General features: G+C 48.6%; 1 protein-coding gene across 3 annotated transcripts in view; it reads right to left on the bottom strand.

Moving 5' to 3' along the window:
- DAB2IP (DAB2 interacting protein) overlaps nucleotides 1-21,580 on the bottom strand; it is a 499,976-nt gene that overhangs the window by 338,187 nt on the left and 140,209 nt on the right. Inside the window, exon 2 of one of the 3 annotated variants that reach the window (XM_083161390.1) lies at nucleotides 12,332-12,405. The exons of the other annotated variants lie outside the window; for them this stretch is intronic. The gene's annotated coding sequence lies outside the window, so the exon portion shown is untranslated. The remainder of the gene's footprint in view (nucleotides 1-12,331; nucleotides 12,406-21,580) is intronic. 3 annotated transcript variants of the gene reach the window in all.

Here is a 21,580-nt window from a genome sequence, read left to right as displayed (position 1 = left end):
GGATGCACTCTCAGTGATGTCACTGGCTCCTAGTGACTTGGTAGGATGCACTCTCAGTGATGTCACTGACTCCAAGTGACTTGGTAGGATACACTCTCAGTGATGTCACTGACTCCAAGTGACTTGGTAGGATGCACTCTCAGTGATGTCACTGACTCCAAGTGACTTGGTAGGATGCACTCTCAGTGATGTCACTGGCTCCTAGTGACTGGATAGGATGACACTGTGATGTCACTACTGTCATGAACCTGACTTGTTTCACATTTGTTTTCTCTATTTCCAAGCATTTCCAGGCTTGTCTGTATCCATATGGACACAGACAAGCCTGGAAACACTTGGAAATAGAGAAAACAAATGTGAAACAAGTCAAGTTTATGACAACTGGTTCCCAGTGAGTGGATAGGCTACATTCTTCAGGATGGTCACTGGCTCCTAGTGACTGGATAGACTGCACTATCAGTGATGTCACTGGCTCCCAGAAACAGGACAGGCTGCACTATCAGTGGTGTCACTTTCTCATAGTGACTGGATAGACTGCACTCTCAGTGATGTCACTGGTTTCTAGTGACTGGATAGGCTGCATTGTTCAGTGATGTCACTGGCTCCCAGTGACTGCATAGGCAGCATTATAAAGCATATTCCACATCACATAGACACATATATGTAACCCCAAATGACAAAAACAGTGATGTTTTTAAATTGAAATTGCAAAAAATGACCTAAACTGAAAATGTGTGCACTATATTTAACCACCATCAAGAAATACCTGGTGTTTGCTGCTGCAACACCCACCTTCCCAAACCTCCAAGAAGCCGGACCTGGAGTCTCATAATAAAATCTACACTTAAACAGAACAACGCATTTATCTTTATTTAGGTGACTGAATGAAACGCATAAAAGAATATCATGGCAGCCGGAGTCCGTTGATGCCAGGAGGTGGATGATCTGAGCATTAGGACCCGCCACACCCAATCCACCACTCTGCCCAAGTCCAGAGGATTATCAATCATCTGAACCAATCAGTGCTTTGGACAAGGCTGCGATAGGGGGTGGTCTGGCTCAGACCTGAAAATACTCACACAGAACCAACAGGTACAATCCAGTCTCCTAGCAAACAACTGCAGTGAGACCCAGATAATTCCGCTCTTAACACTTTACAATGACGTTGTTTCTGTATTGAGCGATAGGAAGGACTGCGACACAAGATAATAGGGTCTGTATGGAAAAAGAGGCGAAAATAACAGGCCATGGGTATATATTTATATCCTACAAAGTGTTTTCTTAGTGTTTCCTGCTGAAAACATTCCAGCAAAGTGCAATGACCTCAACACAGCATAAAAAGTGGCGATTAGTGGGCGGGACTCGCTGCTTTGTAGCCGTGCGCTTCTCATGACTAATATCTGCTGTTCCCCTGGTGCTGATGCTTCACTCTGTGAAAGTGTTTACCAACCACAGTGCCGAGTGACGGGGCAGTTTTCCCAGATGCGCATGTGTACTGAATGATTTCGGCTGTGGACGATCTCATGCTTTAGAATCTCACCACATGTGAAATTGCTGCTGCAATGAAACCCGTTCCTTGCTTTAGTGTACCAAAACAGATGGGTCCAACAAACACCCATTCTCGCCAACTTCTGGTTCTCGAACAGATGCTTGGGCAGTGGCACCCACTGTGCACAACCTTTGCCATAATCAAACGTGTAGTGTATTATGTGCCGCACAGTTCCAATGCTTCTCCACAGCCGTTCACTACACGTGCGCAACTGGGAAACATTAACCCGCTGCGATTAGATACAACGCCTCTACAGCAAGTCTCCTTTACACATTTGGGCGCACCATATATATGGGCCAGACAATAATACTAGAATAAGCCTATTTGTGTAGCACAATCTTATCTCCCATTATATGAATGAACACAGAATAAATACTAGGGTCATAGTACTTGATTCAGATTTGATTGCACAAGTAAAATCTTTCTCAAATGGACAAAACCTGCACTGCAGGTGGGGCAGATGTAACATGTGCAGAGAGAGAGTTCGATTTGGGTGGGGTGTGTTCAAACTGAAATCTAAATGACAGTGTAAGAATAAGGCAGCCTTATTTATCCTGCACAGAAATAATGGGGCAAATGAATTAAGCCTGGTGAAGTGGAGAAAAAGTGGAAGGAGTTAACGCACCAGCCAATCAACTTTCAAATCATGTCATTTTTCACACAGTTGATTGGCTGGTGCATTAACTCCTTCCACTTTTTCTCGACTTCACCAAGCTGAATACATCTGCCCCATAGTAACTCACCCATATCTTATGCTGGCCACACATCAGACTCTCCTCCAACCATCAAACTAGTTGCTTGGATGGAATAAAAATATGGTACTGGATGGGAGTAATATATTAGAATATTTACTTCAGAAATTTGCTCCCAAAATCTGGAAAAGGACAAAAAATTTCGTTCGGGCAATGTACTGTAGTTGAACCGGTTTGATTTAAACAATTTGAATGTTTTTGTCCATTTTCTTGGATTTGTGAGCACATTTCTGATTGTCCTTTGCTCCCATCCAGTACCAGATTTTTATTCCATCCATGAAACTAGTTGGATGGTTGGAGGAAAGTTGGTCTGATGTGTGGCCAGCATAACTCCCTCTGCACTTGTCACATCTGCCCCACCTGCAGTGCAGCATGATTTTGCCCATTAAAGAAAGTTTTTCCACTCGACATAAACCTGCTCTCACATCCGTTTTCATTGAAGGGTTTACATAGTGCGGTTCATGTGTTTAGTGATCTCAGTCTGCAGGATAAATGTCAGATGGAAACATATACAGTAACTACAACCACATCTCCAATTAAAGGCCCCCCAAACTTTTAATAAAAAACAAAAAAGGATCATTTTAAAATGGTGCAAAGGGTCTGTTATTACTGGTTTTCCCACCAGGCAGCGGACGTAGGGATGTGTGCTGCTCATTACATAGAGTCCTTACATGACTCGATATTGTACAGGATTCAAACATGGACTTTGTACGCAGCAGCTGTGCAATAATATGCAAATGCCGGCTTCTCTGAACTGGTCAGCTGATGATCAGGTTAGTGAAGCTGCAGCCACTGCCTCAGCTCGCCCACAAAGACCAGGACGGCACACCCCACCCCAGACCCCAGCGATGCTGCATCAATCTGTGCACATCTTTGAATAACAAGAATTGCCCGTCTGGCCTATCATTCAAAAAGTTGAAGATAACATATAGTAGGTGGAACGGTTGTCAGTTACTCACACTACCGCACCTTCCAGCCCCGGTGAGACTCGCTGGTTAAACACCCTGTTAAAGTCGAGTTGCACACACGCCATTTTAGGATAGTATGGCCGCCATTTTGGTTCGCAGAGTTGCGCAAATAAAGTATAAATACCCGAGTCTGTGTAACAAAGTGGATCATAAGCGCAGCCATACTAATACACATAAATTCATAATACCATACTTACACCAAACAAAATATAGTTAATTAAAGGTTTAGAGCACTACACATAGTTTAATCAGCATTACATACTATGTCTGTATAATGTTTAGTATCGTTATGTTCCGTTTCTTATGCGCAGCACTCCGGTCGTTGCGAAAAACTTCGCAACTCATATGGTCCGATAATTACGGACAAAATCCATATTTCAAGGACTATTTCTGCTAAACTGTGTGAGACAAAGGAATCCAGATATAACCGGTTCTTGTTGCTGTTTATGACCCCCGACGACGATGCCAACACACAAAGGACACCAAAGTACACTCCCCCTGCACCAATCCAAGCCAGGTGTAACACTTTGCCCCAATCACTGAGGACTGGACAGTCGAACACTGGACCAATAGGAATGGCCTTTGACCTCCCCCTTTTGACCCTATAAAGATAGCTAACCCTGGGCTGGCTCGGTCACTTCGGCACTGCATCTACCCCCCCACCATTGACCGGGCTAAAGTTCTATTTGAACATAGCGAGCTCCGACCGGACTGCGCTGCGCATATCTGATGAGACGGTAAACGGTTGCATTCCTTGTGCTTTCTTATATTGTTTATTGGCTGATTGTATTCTGTAATTGTTTTCTTTCCCCTAGTAGTATTTGACTTGTATTAGTATTGTTAAGGGAATTGTATCACGTGTTATCCTGTATTTCTTCTTTCTGTAACCCCCTTTGTCCGCTAGGGACTAAATACACTATTTTGGAGAATCTATCTCCTCACTTGTTATATTGTGGTCTCGTCTATTATTCGCAACTAGCGACAACGTATATTACGGACATTGTCCTTAAAAGGTATTCGCAGAATAGAGACTAAGTACTGTGAAGGGATTTCCCATTACTGTTATTGATTCAGTGTGTACAATACACGGGAAAAGGTACGCTACGCTGCGCTACGTTCTGTTCGCACGTAGCTAGGAATAAAGGGTACGCAAGTTACGGAATAAGTACGTAAACTGCGCATTTCACTTATTGTTCTTTGGTTATATAAATATCAGCTTTAATAACCCCCAACTCTGGACCGGTCGTGTTCCATTTAAACCCTACACCCAGATCCTGTCCGGCTTCTGAATGGAGCTTTGAAAGAATGACTGTGAAATATCTCAGCAGTAACCTTGCTGCAAGGCGGCTGAGGGGACGGAAACCCGCTAAAACACACTAAAGATGACAAATGTATTCACAGCTAATAACACAAATCTCAGGGCTATTTCCAGAGCCGTCTGCGGCATTGAGAGATGAAAGGTCGGCGTAAAAAGATCAACCGACTGCAAGCGCCGCAGGGCCCAGATATCCTTGTCAGCTGTAGAACTCCTCATGTAGCTGCTCAGCCGCTCTCCAGGTGCAGAGACGTACCGTCGCCCCCCCCCCCCCCCATGCTGTACGGGATTCCGCTCTGGATTGGAAACGTTTAACCATACACACGACAGGATTATAGTAATTAGTATCTAGACAATTGATTAATTCCCTAAGAGAGAGAAATGGAAAGTTATAGAGAATTCTGCAGTTTTATTGTGGAACTGCATTTCCCGAATCTGGTGCCTACACACCCGACAGCCCATGTTTTCCAGATTACACACACAGCACTGTACACAGGCCGCCGGTGCAGGATGTTATACCCGGTGCTCTGTACCAGATCCTGCTGCCGCAGCCTGATACCAGATTACACACACAGCACTGTACACAGGCCGCCAGTGCAGGGGTAGTATGTTATACCCAGTGCTCTATACCAGATTATTCTGCCGCAGCCTGACACCAGATTACACACACACAGCACTGTACACAGGCCGCCGGTGCAGGATGTTATACCCGGTGCTCTATATCAGATTCTCCTGCCGCCTCCTGATACCAGATTACATACACAGCACTGTACACAGGCCGCCGGTGCAGGATGTTATACCCGGTACTCTATACCAGATCCTGCTGCCGCAGCCTGATACCAGATTACACACACAGCACTGTACACAGGCCGCCAGTGCAGGGGTAGTATGTTATACCCAGTGCTCTATACCAGATTATTCTGCCGCAGCCTGACACCAGATTACACACACACAGCACTGTACACAGGCCGCCGGTGCAGGATGTTATACCCGGTGCTCTATATCAGATTCTCCTGCCGCCTCCTGATACCAGATTACATACACAGCACTGTACACAGGCCGCCGGTGCAGGATGTTATACCCGGTACTCTATACCAGATTCTGCTGCTGCCTCCTGATACCAGATTACATACACAGCACTGTACACAGGCCGCCGGTGCAGGGGCAGGATGATATACCCGGTGCTCTATACCAGATCCTGCTGCCGCCTCCTGATTCCAGATTACACACACAGCACTGTACATAGGCCGCCGGTGCAGGGGCAGGATGTTATACCCGGTGCTCTATACCAGATCCTGCTGCCGTCTCCTGATACCAGATTATACATACACAGCACTGTACATAGGCCGCCGGTGCAGGGGCAGGATGTTATACCCGGTGCTCTATATCAGATTCTCCTGCCGCCTCCTGATACCAGATTACATACACAGCACTGTACACAGGCCGCCGGTGCAGGATGTTATACCCGGTACTCTATACCAGATTCTGCTGCTGCCTCCTGATACCAGATTACATACACAGCACTGTACACAGGCCGCCGGTGCAGGGGCAGGATGTTATACCCGGTGCTCTATACCAGATCCTGCTGCCGTCTCCTGATACCAGATTATACATACACAGCACTGTACATAGGCCGCCGGTGCAGGGGCAGGATGTTATACCCGGTGCTCTATACCAGATCCTGCTGCCGTCTCCTGATACCAGATAACACATACACAGCACTGTACACAGGCCGCCGGTGCAGGGGCAGGATGTTATACCCGGTGCTCTATACCGGATTCTTCTGCCGCCTCCTGACACCAGATTACACACGCAGCACTGTACACAGGCCGCCGGTGCAGGGGCAGGATGTTATACCCGGTGCTCTGTACCAGATCCTGCTGCCGCCTCCTGATACCAGATTACACATACACAGCACTGTACACAGGCCGCCGGTGCAGGGGCAGGATGTTATACCCGGTGCTCTGTACCAGATTCTCCTGCCGCCTCCTGATACCAGATTACACACACAGCACTGTACACAGGCCGCCGGTGCAGGGGCAGGATGTTATACCCGGTGCTCTATACCGGATTCTTCTGCCGCCTCCTGACACCAGATTACACACACAGCACTGTACACAGGCCGCCGGTGCAGGATGTTATACCTGGTGCTCTATACCAGATTATTCTGCCGCAGCCTGACACCAGATTACATACACAGCACTGTACACAGGCCGCCGGTGCATGGGCAGGATGTTATACCCGGTGCTCTATACCAGATCCTGCTGCCGCCTCCTGATAACAGATTACACACACAGCACTGTACACAGGCCACCGGTGCAGGATGTTATACCCGGTGCTCTGTACCAGATTATTCTGCCGCAACCTGACACCAGATTACATACACAGCACTGTACACAGGCCGCCGGTGCAGGATGTTATACCCGGTGCTCTGTACCAGATCCTGCTGCCGCCTCCTGACACCAGATTACATACACAGCACTGTACACAGGCCGCCAGTGCAGGGGCAGGCTGTTATACCCGGTGCTCTGTACCAGATCCTGCTGCTGCCTCCTGATACCAGATTACATACACAGCATTGTACACAGGCTGCCGGTGCAGGGGCAGGATGTTATACCCGGTGCTCTGTACCAGATCCTGCTGCTGCCTCCTGATACCAGATTACATACACAGCACTGTACACAGGCCGCCGGTGCAGGGGCAGGATGTTCTACCCGGTGCTCTGTACCAGATCCTGCTGCCGCCTCCTGATACTAGATTACACACACAGCACTGTACACAGGCCGCCGGTGCAGGATGTTATACCCGGTGCTCTGTACCAGATCCTGCTGCTGCCTCCTGATTCCAGATTACATACACAGCATTGTACACAGGCTGCCGGTGCAGGGGCAGGATGTTATACCCGGTGCTCTGTACCAGATCCTGCTGCTGCCTCCTGATACCAGATTACATACACAGCACTGTACACAGGCCGCCGGTGCAGGGGCAGGATGTTATACCCGGTGCTCTGTACCAGATCCTGCTGCTGCCTCCTGATACCAGATTACACACACAGCACTGTACACAGGCCGCCGGTGCAGGATGTTATACCCGGTGCTCTATACCAGATCCTGCTGCCACAGCCTGATTCCAGATTACACACAGCACTGTACACTGTACACAGGCCGCCGGTGCAGGATGTTATACCCGGTGCTCTGTCCCAGATCCTGCTGCCGCCTCCTGATGCCAGATTACACACACAGCACTGTACACAGGCCGCCGGTGCAAGGTCATGGGTACTATCAGTGAGGGCTAAGCCGGGGGCCTGGGACATGTGTGGATCCTGGACTGCAGGACATGCATCGGTGCATCCTATTACATCTCCTCCCAGAATAACATCCATACTGGTTTATAAGGAAGACAGAGACTCTGTCCTGGGGCACTGAGCGGCCTGGTCAGTCATCGGACAATGCTGTCAAAACTCCACTGAACCGTATCATGTTAAGAGTCACCTGCAGGCCTCCCAGGTGTAAGGTGACTGAACTCACCTGTAACCTGTGAGCTGAATTGGGTGGAGCCCCATTCATCCTACACAATACATTTTACACTGCTAAAACTCATTGATAAATTAGCCCCTTCATTTACATTTATGAAACAAATTCTGAAAAAGCCAAATCGAACCTAAAAGTAAATCCCGTCCCCCTTTTTTGGACTTTGAAAGCCCAATGTCAATTGGGTGGGTGGGTAGGTGCATGTGGCGGACCAACACTAGAGTACAGTATAATCTATTGTGTCATGTTCTGTTGCAATAAGTGACACCACCCAGCTGGCCAAAATAGAACAAAGACATTGAACGGTTCTGGCTTGGTACCCAGCCACATGCACATTAATGTTCCACTCTGTGACATGGGCTGATCACCCTATTTCCCAAACTCTGGAAATACATCTCTCGTGGTCTTTGGGAAACCCCAGTATCACAAAACCATTCATTGGGCCCCATTCAGATGCGGTCGCAGCCAGCAGCGAGTGATCAGATACACCCACTAAATCCATCGCAACATGCTCAGCAGCTGCGTTCTCTGCCGCAACAGCGGCGCAGATGTGAGGAACGCCGAACCTTTTAGTGCCAACGTGGCCATGCAGAACAGCTGCGGGAGAGGTGATACTGGCACCATGTTATATTTTATTTATGTATTTATTACCAGTTATTTATATAGCGCATACATATTCTGCAGCGCTGCACAGAGAATATTATCACCAGGTATTTATATAGCGCACACATATTCCACAGCGCTGTACAGAGAATATTATTACCAGTTATTTATATAGCGCACACATATTCCACAGCGCTGTACAGAGAATGTTATTACCAGTTATTTATATAGCGCACACATATTCCGCAGCGCTGTACAGAGAATGTTATTACCAGTTATTTATATAGCGCACACATATTCTGCAGCGCTGCACAGAGAATATTATTGCCAGTTATTTATATAGCGCACACATATTCTGCAGCGCTGCACAGAGAATATTTGAACATTCAATGAGTCCCTGTCCCTGTGGACCTTACAACCTATATTCCCTACCACATGTACACGCACATACAGACATTCTAGGGTTAATTAGCCTACCAGTATATTTTTGGAGTGTGGGAGGAAACCGGAATACCCGGAGGAAACCCACGCAAACAAGGGGAGAATATACAAACTCCACACGAGATCATAGTCAAGACACACCCTGAACGGTTACCATGCCTTATGGTTTTCATACATTGGGGTAGATGTATGAAGCAGTGATAAGGGAGGAGAAGTGATAAAGTGCCTGGTACTTTATCACCGGCCAATCAGCTCCTGACTAAGTAACAGGCTGGGTTTAAAAAGGAACAGTAATACCCCTTTTACACCAAAAACGCCGGGTCACACCCGGGATTTTGATCCCTGCTTCAAGCCGGGTGCGACCCGGCGTTTGCTCCATTTACACCGCACGCAGCCCACCTGGCGCCGCTTGGAGATGATGTCATCTACAAGCGCCGACCGCCGCTGCCGGGATCCGTGCCACTGCGCTGGGGGCAAGCCCAGCACTAAGGTAATCTGCTGGGCTGCCCTGTGTGTGCCCCCCCCCCCCCCCCCGTCCAACCGCAGGTTGCACGTCCCCCATTGATGTAAATGGATAACCCGGCGTACCCATTTACACCGCCCTCTACCCAGGTCCTGGCCATGTTCTACCAAGGTCAGGACCTGGGTAAAAGTCCCGTGTAAAGGGACACAGCGTGTCTGACCTGCCGAAGACCCGGAGTTTTGCGGTGGTGTAAAAGGGGTATTAGTTGCTGATTGTGCACTACAGCCGCAACGCATGTGCAGTCTAAAGAGAACCGCTTTGTTTTTGTGCAGTCTAAAGATAACTGCTTCGTTCTGTCTCGCAACTCCACCTTTATCTTCTAACCTCATGGTGATCATTAATCCTAGTAATGACGGTAACGGACAAAACCCAGCAGAATATCATCACCTATAAAACTCATACAGGCCAAGTCTGACTTAAGGCTACAGGGGAAGTGTGGAACCTATCACAGCAATGTATTGGGCAGGTAGGGAACGCTGCCTGGCTGATGGCTTTGTGTGTAATTCACGATGGAATACAGATGCTAGGTAGACAATCAATAGGTTGCCATGCACTAAGTTGACCTTATACCACCCCCCCACCCCTTTTTTTTCCCTACTTGTTTGCTGTAATCAACGGTAAAGCAAGTGAGAGATGCAAGGGTACATGCAGCACTAATTAGGGGTCCACATGCTGTTGACATTGATGACACAAAAAAAAAGTGAAATATGAAAGTTGACATTGTCCATGCTCTCGTCAACCTTTCGTATGTATCAGCCTACTGTAGCTCATGCCCACCTTTTGGTGTTAAGAAGCTCGGAGAGGAGGCACTGACCTGCAGTCCGGGGTGGATGGAGCAGACATCATTCAGCCCTGCCCCGACTGCAGCCAAATGCCACGATTTGTGGCAGTTCACTAAGAGGGCGGGGCTAAAATGACGCAAAATGATGCAAATTTTTGACCCACCCCTCCCGAACGGCCACAAACGACGGCTTTGAACTCACTTCCCCTGAGCAATGCAGGACGGCAGGCGGGAGGTCTGGGGTCACAGTAAAAATGCGGGGCACTTGCCTACATTTCCGGGGGCCTGGAAGGCGGACCCAATTTTCGGGATCCTCCCGGCCATTCCGGGAGGTTAGGCAAGTATGACTCCCAGGAAACAGCGGAGGCACCAGCCCGCCCCTGCTCTCATGGGGGGCCCTGCGCAGCTGCTCAGTCTGTGATAAGATGGCCCAGGTTTCTTTTGAACCATTGTGTCAACCCTGGAGCATCTATAAGTTCCCCTGCAATAGTCACACAGGTGCAATGTCTCAGGTGAGCACTGCACAGGATTGCGCAGGGATGGGCAAGTTTGGTTTGATCATGGCAGGTGGAGCTGTAGCTCTCTGGTTATGGTATAAAACATAGACTGACTCATGATAGACAGTCATAAGATCAACAAGGTCTAAATGGTTAAAAGGACGACATAGTTAAAAGGCCGACATGGTTAAAAGGACGACATGGTTAAAAGGCCGACATGGTTAAAAGGCCGACATGAAAAAAGGCCGACATGAAAAAAGGCCGACATGAAAAAGGCAGACATGAAAAAGGCAGACATGGAAAAAGGCCGACATGGAAAAAGGCCGACATGGAAAAGGCAGACATGGAAAAAGGTTGACATGGAAAAAGGTCGACATGGGAAAAGGTTGCCATGAGTTTTTAATTTTTTTCGGGTGTCTATGTTGACATAGGTCGCCATAGTGGATGGTAGGGCATGAAATACCACCTGTTGGCACATGTCGGCTCAAAATTTGTTACAAAAATGCATGTCTACCTTTTCCATGTCGACCTTTTGACCGTGTCAAGCTCTAAACCCTGTCAACCTTTTGACTTGACCATTAGTGGTCGACCACATTACGGTCTATCATGAGTCAGTCGATGATCAGTCCAGATACCATAGCTCTCTATGGTTGTGGCTGCTCCTCGATGGGTTGTGGGGGGCTCCAGAGGAGGGCCTGCAGCAGAGTTCAAAATTTAAATAGGGGAGCCACACCTACAGCCACCAACTGCCATTCCCAACTAATCCCCCGGAGCCTCCACTGCAGTGCACAGACAGAGCCCAGATATCTTGTGGCGGGAGAAGGCAGATCTCAGTCACTCTCCGGTATCAGTAGAATTACAAGGCCTTTGGGGGGCCCATGAGAGGCTGTCGAGGACTCTGCGAGGCAGCATCATTAGGGGTGACTCTATACAGTAGATGCTCAAAGATTCATTTGATACCTCTGGTATATCCGGGAGGGTTGAAAATCCTGGGAGACGGCCGTCAGCCCGCAGCTAGCGTATATACCGCGCACAGACCGTAGATAAAACACACATACTCGGCAGCTTTACAAAACTGCTTTAAAACGTCCCTTTCAGCAAAGAAAAGTAGTTTATAAAACTTTGAATACACTCGGCGGCAGAGTCTCCACAGCAATGGATCACAGCACGCAGCGAAGCAGCAGCTGGCGTTTTGGCTTCTCACTATAATGGTTCCTAAAAACTTGAACAGAATTCTTACAATAAGCCCAAAACCTAAACGTAAGACGATTATGTGGCCTAAACTACTCTGGCGGGATGGGAAGGCAGCACTGAAAGGTTTCTAACCAATATACTGGTGGACCAAATACCCCCACCCCACCCCGCTTCTTACCTTAGCCGATGACTGGTGGAAGGTGGCATTCTTCGCATACAAGGTGATGCCGGGTGCTGCTCCTTGTGGGGGTGCTGTGGGGACATTAGAAACACTTCATGAGGGCCGATACCTAACCCGTTCTAGCAGCCGCTAAGACTTTGCTCCCCAGTCATCATATCCTAAGTTGACTTAATGGTAACGTCAGCGCTCTGATCATTACTTTTCTGTAAGATGCTGCACTAACTGGACAGGCATAGTGCGAGTGACATCACAACCCGCTCTGTGTGGGACCAGTGGCAGTGATGTCACAAAAGCTTAACTGACTGAAATTTCAGCTTTTTGACCTGCATGAGACTATACTGTAGGTGAATAAATTCAGCTACAATGTAATACTGAACCCTTTATGTTCCATACATGTACTATTTCCGCTTTGGGACTTAAGGCCCCCCCCATACACTAACTCGATTTGGGCAAATGTCACCCGTTCCCGACGAGAAATAGGCCCATATCGGGACACTGTGATGTCCCCTCCAGTCCTATACGCAGTCCCGTGCGCATCAGAGTCGGCATGCCAGAGGGCCGGGTGGAGAACATGGGCCGCATTTGATCCATCACAAGTATAGGACCGCTTGTGATGTATCACGTGACCCCGCTGCCTGGGAAGGCCCCGGCGGCTCGCAGGTGATCGGCTGGACATACACTGCTGTGAGCAACCGTAGTGTACGCCCAGCTTAAGGCCCTCGTTCTAATTCATTCAGTCCCCCATGTGTTTGCACTGGTGGCCGATGTATCTGCCCTGCGACGTGCACAGTCACCTTGGCGCTCGTACAGGGAGGGGGGAGAGGGGAAGATTTTGACGGGCAAGGGGACGTTCGCGTACCCATGAAAACGCTGGGTGCGTCCTTAACAAATGATACCAAATATGTGGCCCTATAACGATACTCCTACATGTATTACATTCACCAGCTGCGGGCAGCAGGCAGCCGTGTGGCAGGACAATCTGCGCCAGCTCAGCCCTCTGCAGTCTCTCCATCAATGTCCGATTCTTGGAAACGGATAAACAAACAGTAACGCAGATAAAATCTAACGCTTTCATCAAGCGCTTTATATATCACAGCTATAAAACTGAACAATGGTTGTACAATAATATTTTCTGAATGCCCAGAGCGATGTTATTTATTGGAATTCTTAATGGGCGCTCACAATATACGCTGCGTGCTGACGTTTTATTACCGAGCAGTATTTCAATGGATGGAACAGAATATCTGTATATTAGTATGGTGGAGCCGGGTTCCAGTGTTCTATAAAAAGGCTAACGCTGCTCCTCGCCTCTACGGGGGGGGGGGTTTAAGCGACCAGGCTCCATGGCAGTCGCATCTCTGGCTGGCTACACACAGGCCACCAGAGTCAAATTTATCGGCAGTAGAAGAACAAAGACATTCTATGATCTTATGCGATGCGAGTTTGAGTCGTCGCGAAGAGCGGGGTAAGCGCTAGTTTGCGGCGCAAAACCCGCGAGAGGCTAAAACTGATTGGCAGCTGAGCTGTCAGCATCTTTCAATTCAGCTGCCACATCGGATGTTCGGGTAGATTAATATTTTCCTTTGAATAATGGAACTGTAAGAGGAGAAAGACAGGAGACCAATAACGCCGTCAACAAGGCGGCCTTTTAATCTTTACAGAGATCTATATATAATGATTTGATGGCAAATCCAAGAGCCGCGGGGCTGGAGAAATAATGAACGCTACCCCGAAGAAAGAAAAAAAAATTACATAGCTCATATTCGGTGACTGGATAAAAAATGGCTTTTTCATATAAGTCGCCAATTAGTTTTATGGGAGAATAATGAAATAATCAGATCCAAAGAAAACAGACTTATTATCCGGTCAGCATTTCTGTTTTAATTCACAACAACAAAATGACAGACAGATAGACACACACACTACTAAGCCCACTCCAAGCAAATGCTTCGAAAGCTAGTCTACTACCTTCTGTGTTTGTGCATGTGTGAGAAAGAGATGTAGTTTCACTCTCTGCCAGCAGATGGCAGTGTTACGGAATCTCATGGACACTATACATACAAATATATACACACACCAGTGGCTGCTCCAGGGGGGAGGGGTTAAAAATAATTTGAATAGGAGAGCAACACCAACTGCCATTCCAAACTGACTCACTGGCAGTTGGTGTTCCTCACCTATTTGAACTCTGAAGTGCACTGCAGCCCCCAAATAGTTGCCAGTAGGGGAATATATGAATAGAGTAGTACACAGTAACGTGCCTGACAATGGCCCAAAAAAAGTGAATAACTCTAGGTCGACGTGCACAAAGTAGGCCGTGACAAAAGGTTGAGGAGTTTTTCACGTTTTTATTTGGTGTCCATGTTGACACCTGAGCATGTAGACCTCCAACTAGATGACTACTCTGTTTGCCATGATTCGGGTCAGGTGTGCAATGGTACAGAGTGTGTCTCGGCACGAAAACCTATCACACCATCAAATCCGGATAGAAAAACACACATTTATTCCTACATATACATATACTGACATTTCTCTTCATCCTCTCTCCATATTATTCCCCCCTTGGTTTAATTTTCCTCACGTACCCAATTGGCTTCTACATAAAACAAGTAGAATGGAAGGGGCTGCGCTGCGGCGGGCAGAGCAGATGCAATCGCCTTGAAATAAAAGCATGTTTGGAAACAGTTTGCAGAATGAGAAGATTTACCGCTGTGCACATTTCTGCTGGGATTTTTTTTTTTAGCCCTTTTGTTATGTCAATAGCAGCACTGCCCCCTGGAGGCACACAGTGGAACTGGCCACCAAAGGCTTGTAATCGGAAGCCTTCCCAAATCTGACAGTGGGAAAAGTTTTTGCTGCTGGCTGGCAAGAGGCCGATGCGACGAACTAAGCGCAGCACCCGATGTAGGGTCAGCACAGAGAAGTATTAATATTTCCCCCTTGCACTTTACTGTTTCCAAATCGGAGTCCACGTGGATGGTAAAGTATGAAAAAGTAGGAAAACTACACAAAAACTCATGTGTTGAACTTTTGTCAATGTTGGCCTTGTGCCATCCAGATACCATATATCCTGTGTTTGCTTATTGTATAGATACTTGTTCTGGCTTTGTTCATCTGCTTACATTATCACTACATCTCTTATATATTTGGCTACATCTGTCACTCAAAGTGTGTCTGAAGCTGTAACGCTGGGTGGAGCCTCTGACTCACATGACAGAGAACCAGCCCAGTGAGCCCACAGTCATAGGAGGGACACAATGCTCTGCTCCTGCACTTTCCTTTTAATGTATGATTGCCATCACCTGTGTTGAAGCACCTTTCCCTTGTTTAAGGGGTCTGGGACAGAGGCTGAAGCACAGGGTGGTCCAAAGCAGAGTGGCTGAACCCCAGAGGGGGTCCAGAGCAAAGTAGCTGAACCACAGGGTGGGAGTGAGAGGTCCAGAGCAGAGTGGCTGAACCCCAGAGGGAGTAGGAATCCAGAGCAGAGAGCTAAGCTCCAGAGGGGGGTGGGAATCCAGAGCAGAGTGACTGAACCACATGGGGCGGATCCAGAGCAGAGTGGCTGAACCACAGGGGGATCCAGAGCAGAGTGGCTGAACCACAGCTGGGGGGGGGGGATCCAGAGCAGAGTGGCTGATCCACAGGGGTGGTGAAGAGCAGTGTGGCTGAATCACAGCAGGGGGGGGGGGGGGGGATCCAGAGCAGTGCCTGAACCACAGGTGGTGGTGGAGATCCAGAGCAGAGTGGATGAACCACAGGGGGTGGGGGGATCGAGCAGAGTGGCTGAACCACAGGGGAGAGGTTATCAGGTTATCCAGAGCAGAGTGGCTGATCCACAGGGATGGCCCAGAGCAGTGTGGCTGAATCACAGCAGGGGGGGGGGGGGGGGATCCAGAGCAGTGGCTGAACCACAGGTGGTGGTGTGGATCCAGAGCAGAGTGGATGAACCACAGGGGGGTGGGGGGATCGAGCAGAGTGGCTGAACCACAGGGGAGAGGTTATCAGGTTATCCAGAGCAGAGTGGCTGATCCACAGGGATGGTCCAGAGCAGTGTGGCTGAATCACAGCAGGGGGGGGGGGGGGGATCCAGAGCAGTGGCTGAACCACAGGTGGTGGTGTGGATCCAGAGCAGAGTGGATGAACCACAGGGGGGTGGGGGGATCCAGAGCAGAGTGGATGAACCACAGGGGGGTCCAGAGCAGAGTGGCCGAACCACAAGGGGAGTCCAGAACAGAGGCTGCACTTTAGAGGGAGTCCAGAGCAGAGTGGCTGTACCACAGGGGGAAGAGTCCAGGCAAGAGGCTGAACCACAAGGGGAGTCCAGAGCAGAGGCTGAACCTCAGAGGGAGTCCATAGCCGAGAGGCTGAACCACGGGGGGGGGGGGGGGGGGGGGGGGCAGAACAGAGTGGATGAACCCCAGAGGGGTACAGAGCAGAATGGCTGAACCCCAGAGGGGGTCCAGAGCAGAGTGGCTGAACCACACCACAGGGGGGGGGGGGGGGGGTCCAGAGCAGAGTGGCTGAACCCCAGAGGGGGTCCAGAGTAGAGTGGCTAAACCCCAGAGGGGGTCCAGGGCAGAGTCGCTGAAACACAAGGGGAGTCTAGAGCAGAGGCTGAACTTTAGAGGGAGTCCAGAGCAGAGTGGCTGAACCACGGGGAGGTCAATATTACAGTGCACAGTGGCTGACCCACGGGGTGGGTGGGATCCAGAGCAGAGTGGTAGAACCACAAGGGGGTCCAGAGCAGAGTGGGTAGAACCAGTGGTGGAAGGGGCTTCCAGAGCACAGCGGCTGAACCATGGGACAGGGAGGGGGGGTTAGAGCAGAGTGGCTGAAACACAAGGGGGGTCCAGAGCAAAAGATGAAACGCTAAAACACGGGGGTGGGGGGCCAGAGCGGAGTCGCTGAAGCAAACACTACAACTCCCTGTATTTATCCACAGCAGAGGGCATCTGGAATGCGATTATACGGTAAATGGAGCCAGAACACACAAGGCGCACTCACAGTATTATTCTACCTGTAATTACTGTTATGCTCAGGCTGAAGCTGCTCCCAGTTTGTGTCTGGTGAGGAGACGTCTCACCCCAATGCAGATCACGGGTGCAGCAGATGTTGCGCTGTTTGGGGGGTGCGCTAAGCAGATGCCAGCATTACCGCGGAGGAAGAGGAGGGAGGCAGGAGAGTGGCGTATGACCTGCAGCTGCACACTCATCCCTCCAATTACACAGAAGAAATGAGTTGTGTTCTGAAACAGCAGATACAACATGAGGAACATTCACGTTCTATAGTTACAGCGAACCCATCAGACAGATAGCTAACCTGCGGCTCTCCAGATTGTGGAACTACAAGTACCAGCTAACCAAGCATCAGACTATTACCACTCTACATGGAGAACCCGCAGCTCTCCAGCTTTGGGTTCTGTACCTTGTAGAATTACAAGTACCAGCTAATCCAGCACTGGACTATTACTATAAGAGACAGAAAACCTGCAGCTCTTCAGCTTGTGGAACTACAAGTACCAGCGCTCCCAGTGACCTGCCGTTCTATCAATTATTTTTAATTTGAACGTATTATAACCATTTCATTTCTTAACTCAATCTCATCCCTCCCCTCTGTTGCCCCCTAGTGTCTCTGCAAAGTAATTATGTTATGAAATCCAATACTGATAACATTTATTATAGTTAATTACCAGATATTTATATAGCGCACACATATTCCGCAGCGCTTTGCAGAGAACAATTTAACACTAACATCAGTCCCTGCCCCAGTGGAGCTTACAATCTATATTCCCTACCACATGTACACGCACACAGACAATCTAGGGTTAATTTGTTAGGAGCCAATTAACCTACCAGTATATTTTTGGATTGTAGGAGGAAACCGGAGTGCCCGGAGGAAACCCACGCAAGCACAGGGAGGATATACAAACTCCGCACAGTTAGGGCCATGGTGGGAATGGAACCCATGACCTCAGCGCTGTGAGGCAGTAATGTAACCATCACACCGTCTGTGCTGCCCTGTATATATAACACATGGTGGGGATAGAACCCATGACCTCAGTGCTGTGAGGCAGTAATGCTAACCATTACACCATCCGTACTGCCCTGTATATATAACACATGGTGGGGATAGAACCCATGACCTCAGTGCTGTGAGGCAGTAATGCTAACCATTACACCATCCGTGCTGCCCTGTATATATAACACATGGTGGGGATAGAACCCATGACCTCAGCGCTGTGAGGCAGTAATGCTAACCATTACACCATCCGTGCTGCCCTGTATATATAGCACATGGTGGGGATAGAACCCAGGACCTCAGTGCTGTGAGGCAGTAATGCTAACCATCACACCGTCCGTGCTGCCCTGTATATATAACACATGGTGGGGATAGAACCCATGACCTCCGTGCTGTGAGGCAGTAATATAACCATTACACCGTCCGTGCTGCCCTGTATATATAGCACATGGTGGGGATAGAACCCATGACCTCAGTGCTGTGAGGCAGTAATGCTGACCATTACACCGTCCGTACTGCCCCGTATATATAACACATGGTGGGGATAGAACCCATGACCTCAGCACTGTGAGGCAGTAATGTAACCATTACACCATCCGTACTGCCCCGTATATAAAACACATGGTGGGGATAGAACACATGACCTCAGCACTGTGAGGCAGTAATGTAACCATTACACCATCCGTGCTGCCCTGTATATATAACACATGGTGGGGATAGAACCCATGACCTCAGCGCTGTGAGGCAGTAATGCTAACCATTACACCGTCCGTACTGCCCCGTATATATAACACATGGTGGGGATAGAACCCATGACCTCAGTGCTGTGAGGCAGTAATGTAACCATTACACCATCCGTGCTGCCCTGTATATATAACACATGGTGGGGATAGAACCCATGACCTCAGCGCTGTGAGGCAGTAATGCTGACCATTACACCGTCCGTACTGCCCATAACATATAATTTAAGGATGACTTCATCGAATGCTTTTGTAAATCAATAGTCTTCCAGCCTTTACAGAGATTTGTAATTAAGAAAATGCTTCAGCTTGGTTTATCGAACATCACAGAATGTATCAATGGGAATAGAATTATCCAACTTTTATCATGGTCAAACAGTCACAGGATAAGCCGGCCCTGGATCAATAAATGCCGGAGACACAGAGGATTATTATGGTCTGTTCGCACTGACTAGTGGACCGATGTTTGGTGTATGCGCATTTGCATTTGCATTTCTGCGCATGTGCATACGCCAGGCGCATGTGGCCAAGACAGTGGACTGGGGGCGGCCGCGCATGGACGCACCCATGGAAATCGTCCCATGACATGGGTGCTGGGGGGGGGGGCAGCTGACAAAGCTGGATGTCAGCTGCCCGCCCACTTCCCGCCAAATGTCCATGCAGATCTAAGGTTAACTCAGAGTAACCTTAGATGTGCGTGTGTCTTCCACATCCATTCGCACCCCGTGCGAGCATATGTGGGCGTGCAGGGGGGGGGGTTGGCGGGTGGCATAGAATAAACCCCACAATATGTAGGGCTGCACCGGAACTTATAGCATCGGGCTCTTAGAGCCAGCTCTGGTTCTTAAAAATTGCACAGGAGGTCTCCCGAATTCAGTGGCGGATCCAGATGAGGGGCTGCAGCACATTTCAAGATTTGAATAAGGGAGCCACACCCACTGCCCCCAACTGCCACTCCAAACTGACTCGCTGGCAGTTGGGTGTGGCTCCCCTATTTGAATTTTGAACTCTGCTGCAGCCCCTTCATTGGAGCGGTCACTGGTCAAATTGAAAGAACCACTAGCAGGGTGTTAATTACGCTGAGAATTACTGGTGAATACCACCCTGATCTATTAACCACAGAGCCCCCTCCACGTGTGACAGAGTCAGGGCATCCCGTAATCTACGGCAGGCAGTCCCCAGTTCTGTGTGTGATGCACATTGGGCGGTATTCAATGAGCCAGAATCGCCAAGTTTTATGGCGATTCTGTGTTTTTTTCGTGTCTGACGGTGATTTTTGGAGCTCCTAATGCGAATCACCCTATTCAATGACCTATAATCGCCGATAAGGACCGGTGAATGAAGCACCAATCGCCAAATGTTATTCTCTACAAATCGCCGTTTTTAGTCTATAGGATTTTGCATGGGGAATCGACGGTAGTCGAGGGGAATCGCCAAAAGTGTATTCAATGAGAAGTTGGCGATTCCTTTTTCTTGTTACATATCGCCGTTCCTCACCGAGTGTCCCTCGTCATCTTTTTCTGGTGAACTTTTATAGGAACATGTCAAATAATTGGTTTTAAGTGTTCTATTTAACTGTGCAAGTGTAATGTATTATTATTTGCTGCCCTTGTGTGATGTGATGGTCGTAGAAGTGCTATACAAATATATATTTAATTTTTAGAGGTATTTTTTTTTTCACCCACAAAGCACTGTTCTTACCCATGGTGCACCTCACTTACCCATGATTCTCCTCCCCACCTCACTCCTTCGTTTGGCCTTTGTGCAGATTACCCAGATTTTGCCGTCTGCTGTATTGGAAGCGTTTATTCAGGGTAATTTGCATTTTTCTTGCATTTCACTGCAATTTTTTAAACACTGACGACATTAATGAAGCTGTTTAGGGAAACGCAGGGTTGGCTGAGAATCGCCGTTAGGGCCGGCGATTCTCAGCCACGTTGAATAGGGTGACTCGGCGACTCCCCACGAATCCCCATGCATGGCGATTGGCAGCAAAAAAACGGCGATTGGCTGGCGAATGAAAAAACTGAATCGCTGTGACCAACGATTCAGCTCATTGAATACCGCCCATTGTGTCTGGAGGTCCAGGCTGTCTTATATTCACATTCATCCACAACTGCCCACAGAGGAGCCTACAAACAACACAATTTATGGACCACTTAGGTTTGTTTCCTGCCAAGGTCTACACAGCGATTCGCTCACTAACAAACTGCACAAAGCCATTATCCCTCCCCAGACAATGCTTCCCCCTAATAATGGCGGCATTAAGTCAATTGGTACATGTGTATTTTCTGCGCGCAAATCTCATTGCTCTTGTAGAAATGTGGGCAGCACCCCCCACCGCTCCGGTTCCCCCAGTCGTGTTCTTAGAAACACACTGCACAAATAGCTAAACAACAACCGCAGCATAATAATAATAATATGATAATAACAATAGGAATATTGGTACTTGTGTATTATCACGGCGCCCAAGATTTCCATCGGACGG

The sequence above is a fragment of the Crinia signifera genome, chromosome 9 (genome assembly GCF_055691185.1).
Source record: "Crinia signifera chromosome 9, ASM5569118v1, whole genome shotgun sequence".
Taxonomy (NCBI): domain Eukaryota; kingdom Metazoa; phylum Chordata; class Amphibia; order Anura; family Myobatrachidae; genus Crinia; species Crinia signifera.
This window is presented reverse-complemented; position numbering and strand designations above follow the sequence as displayed.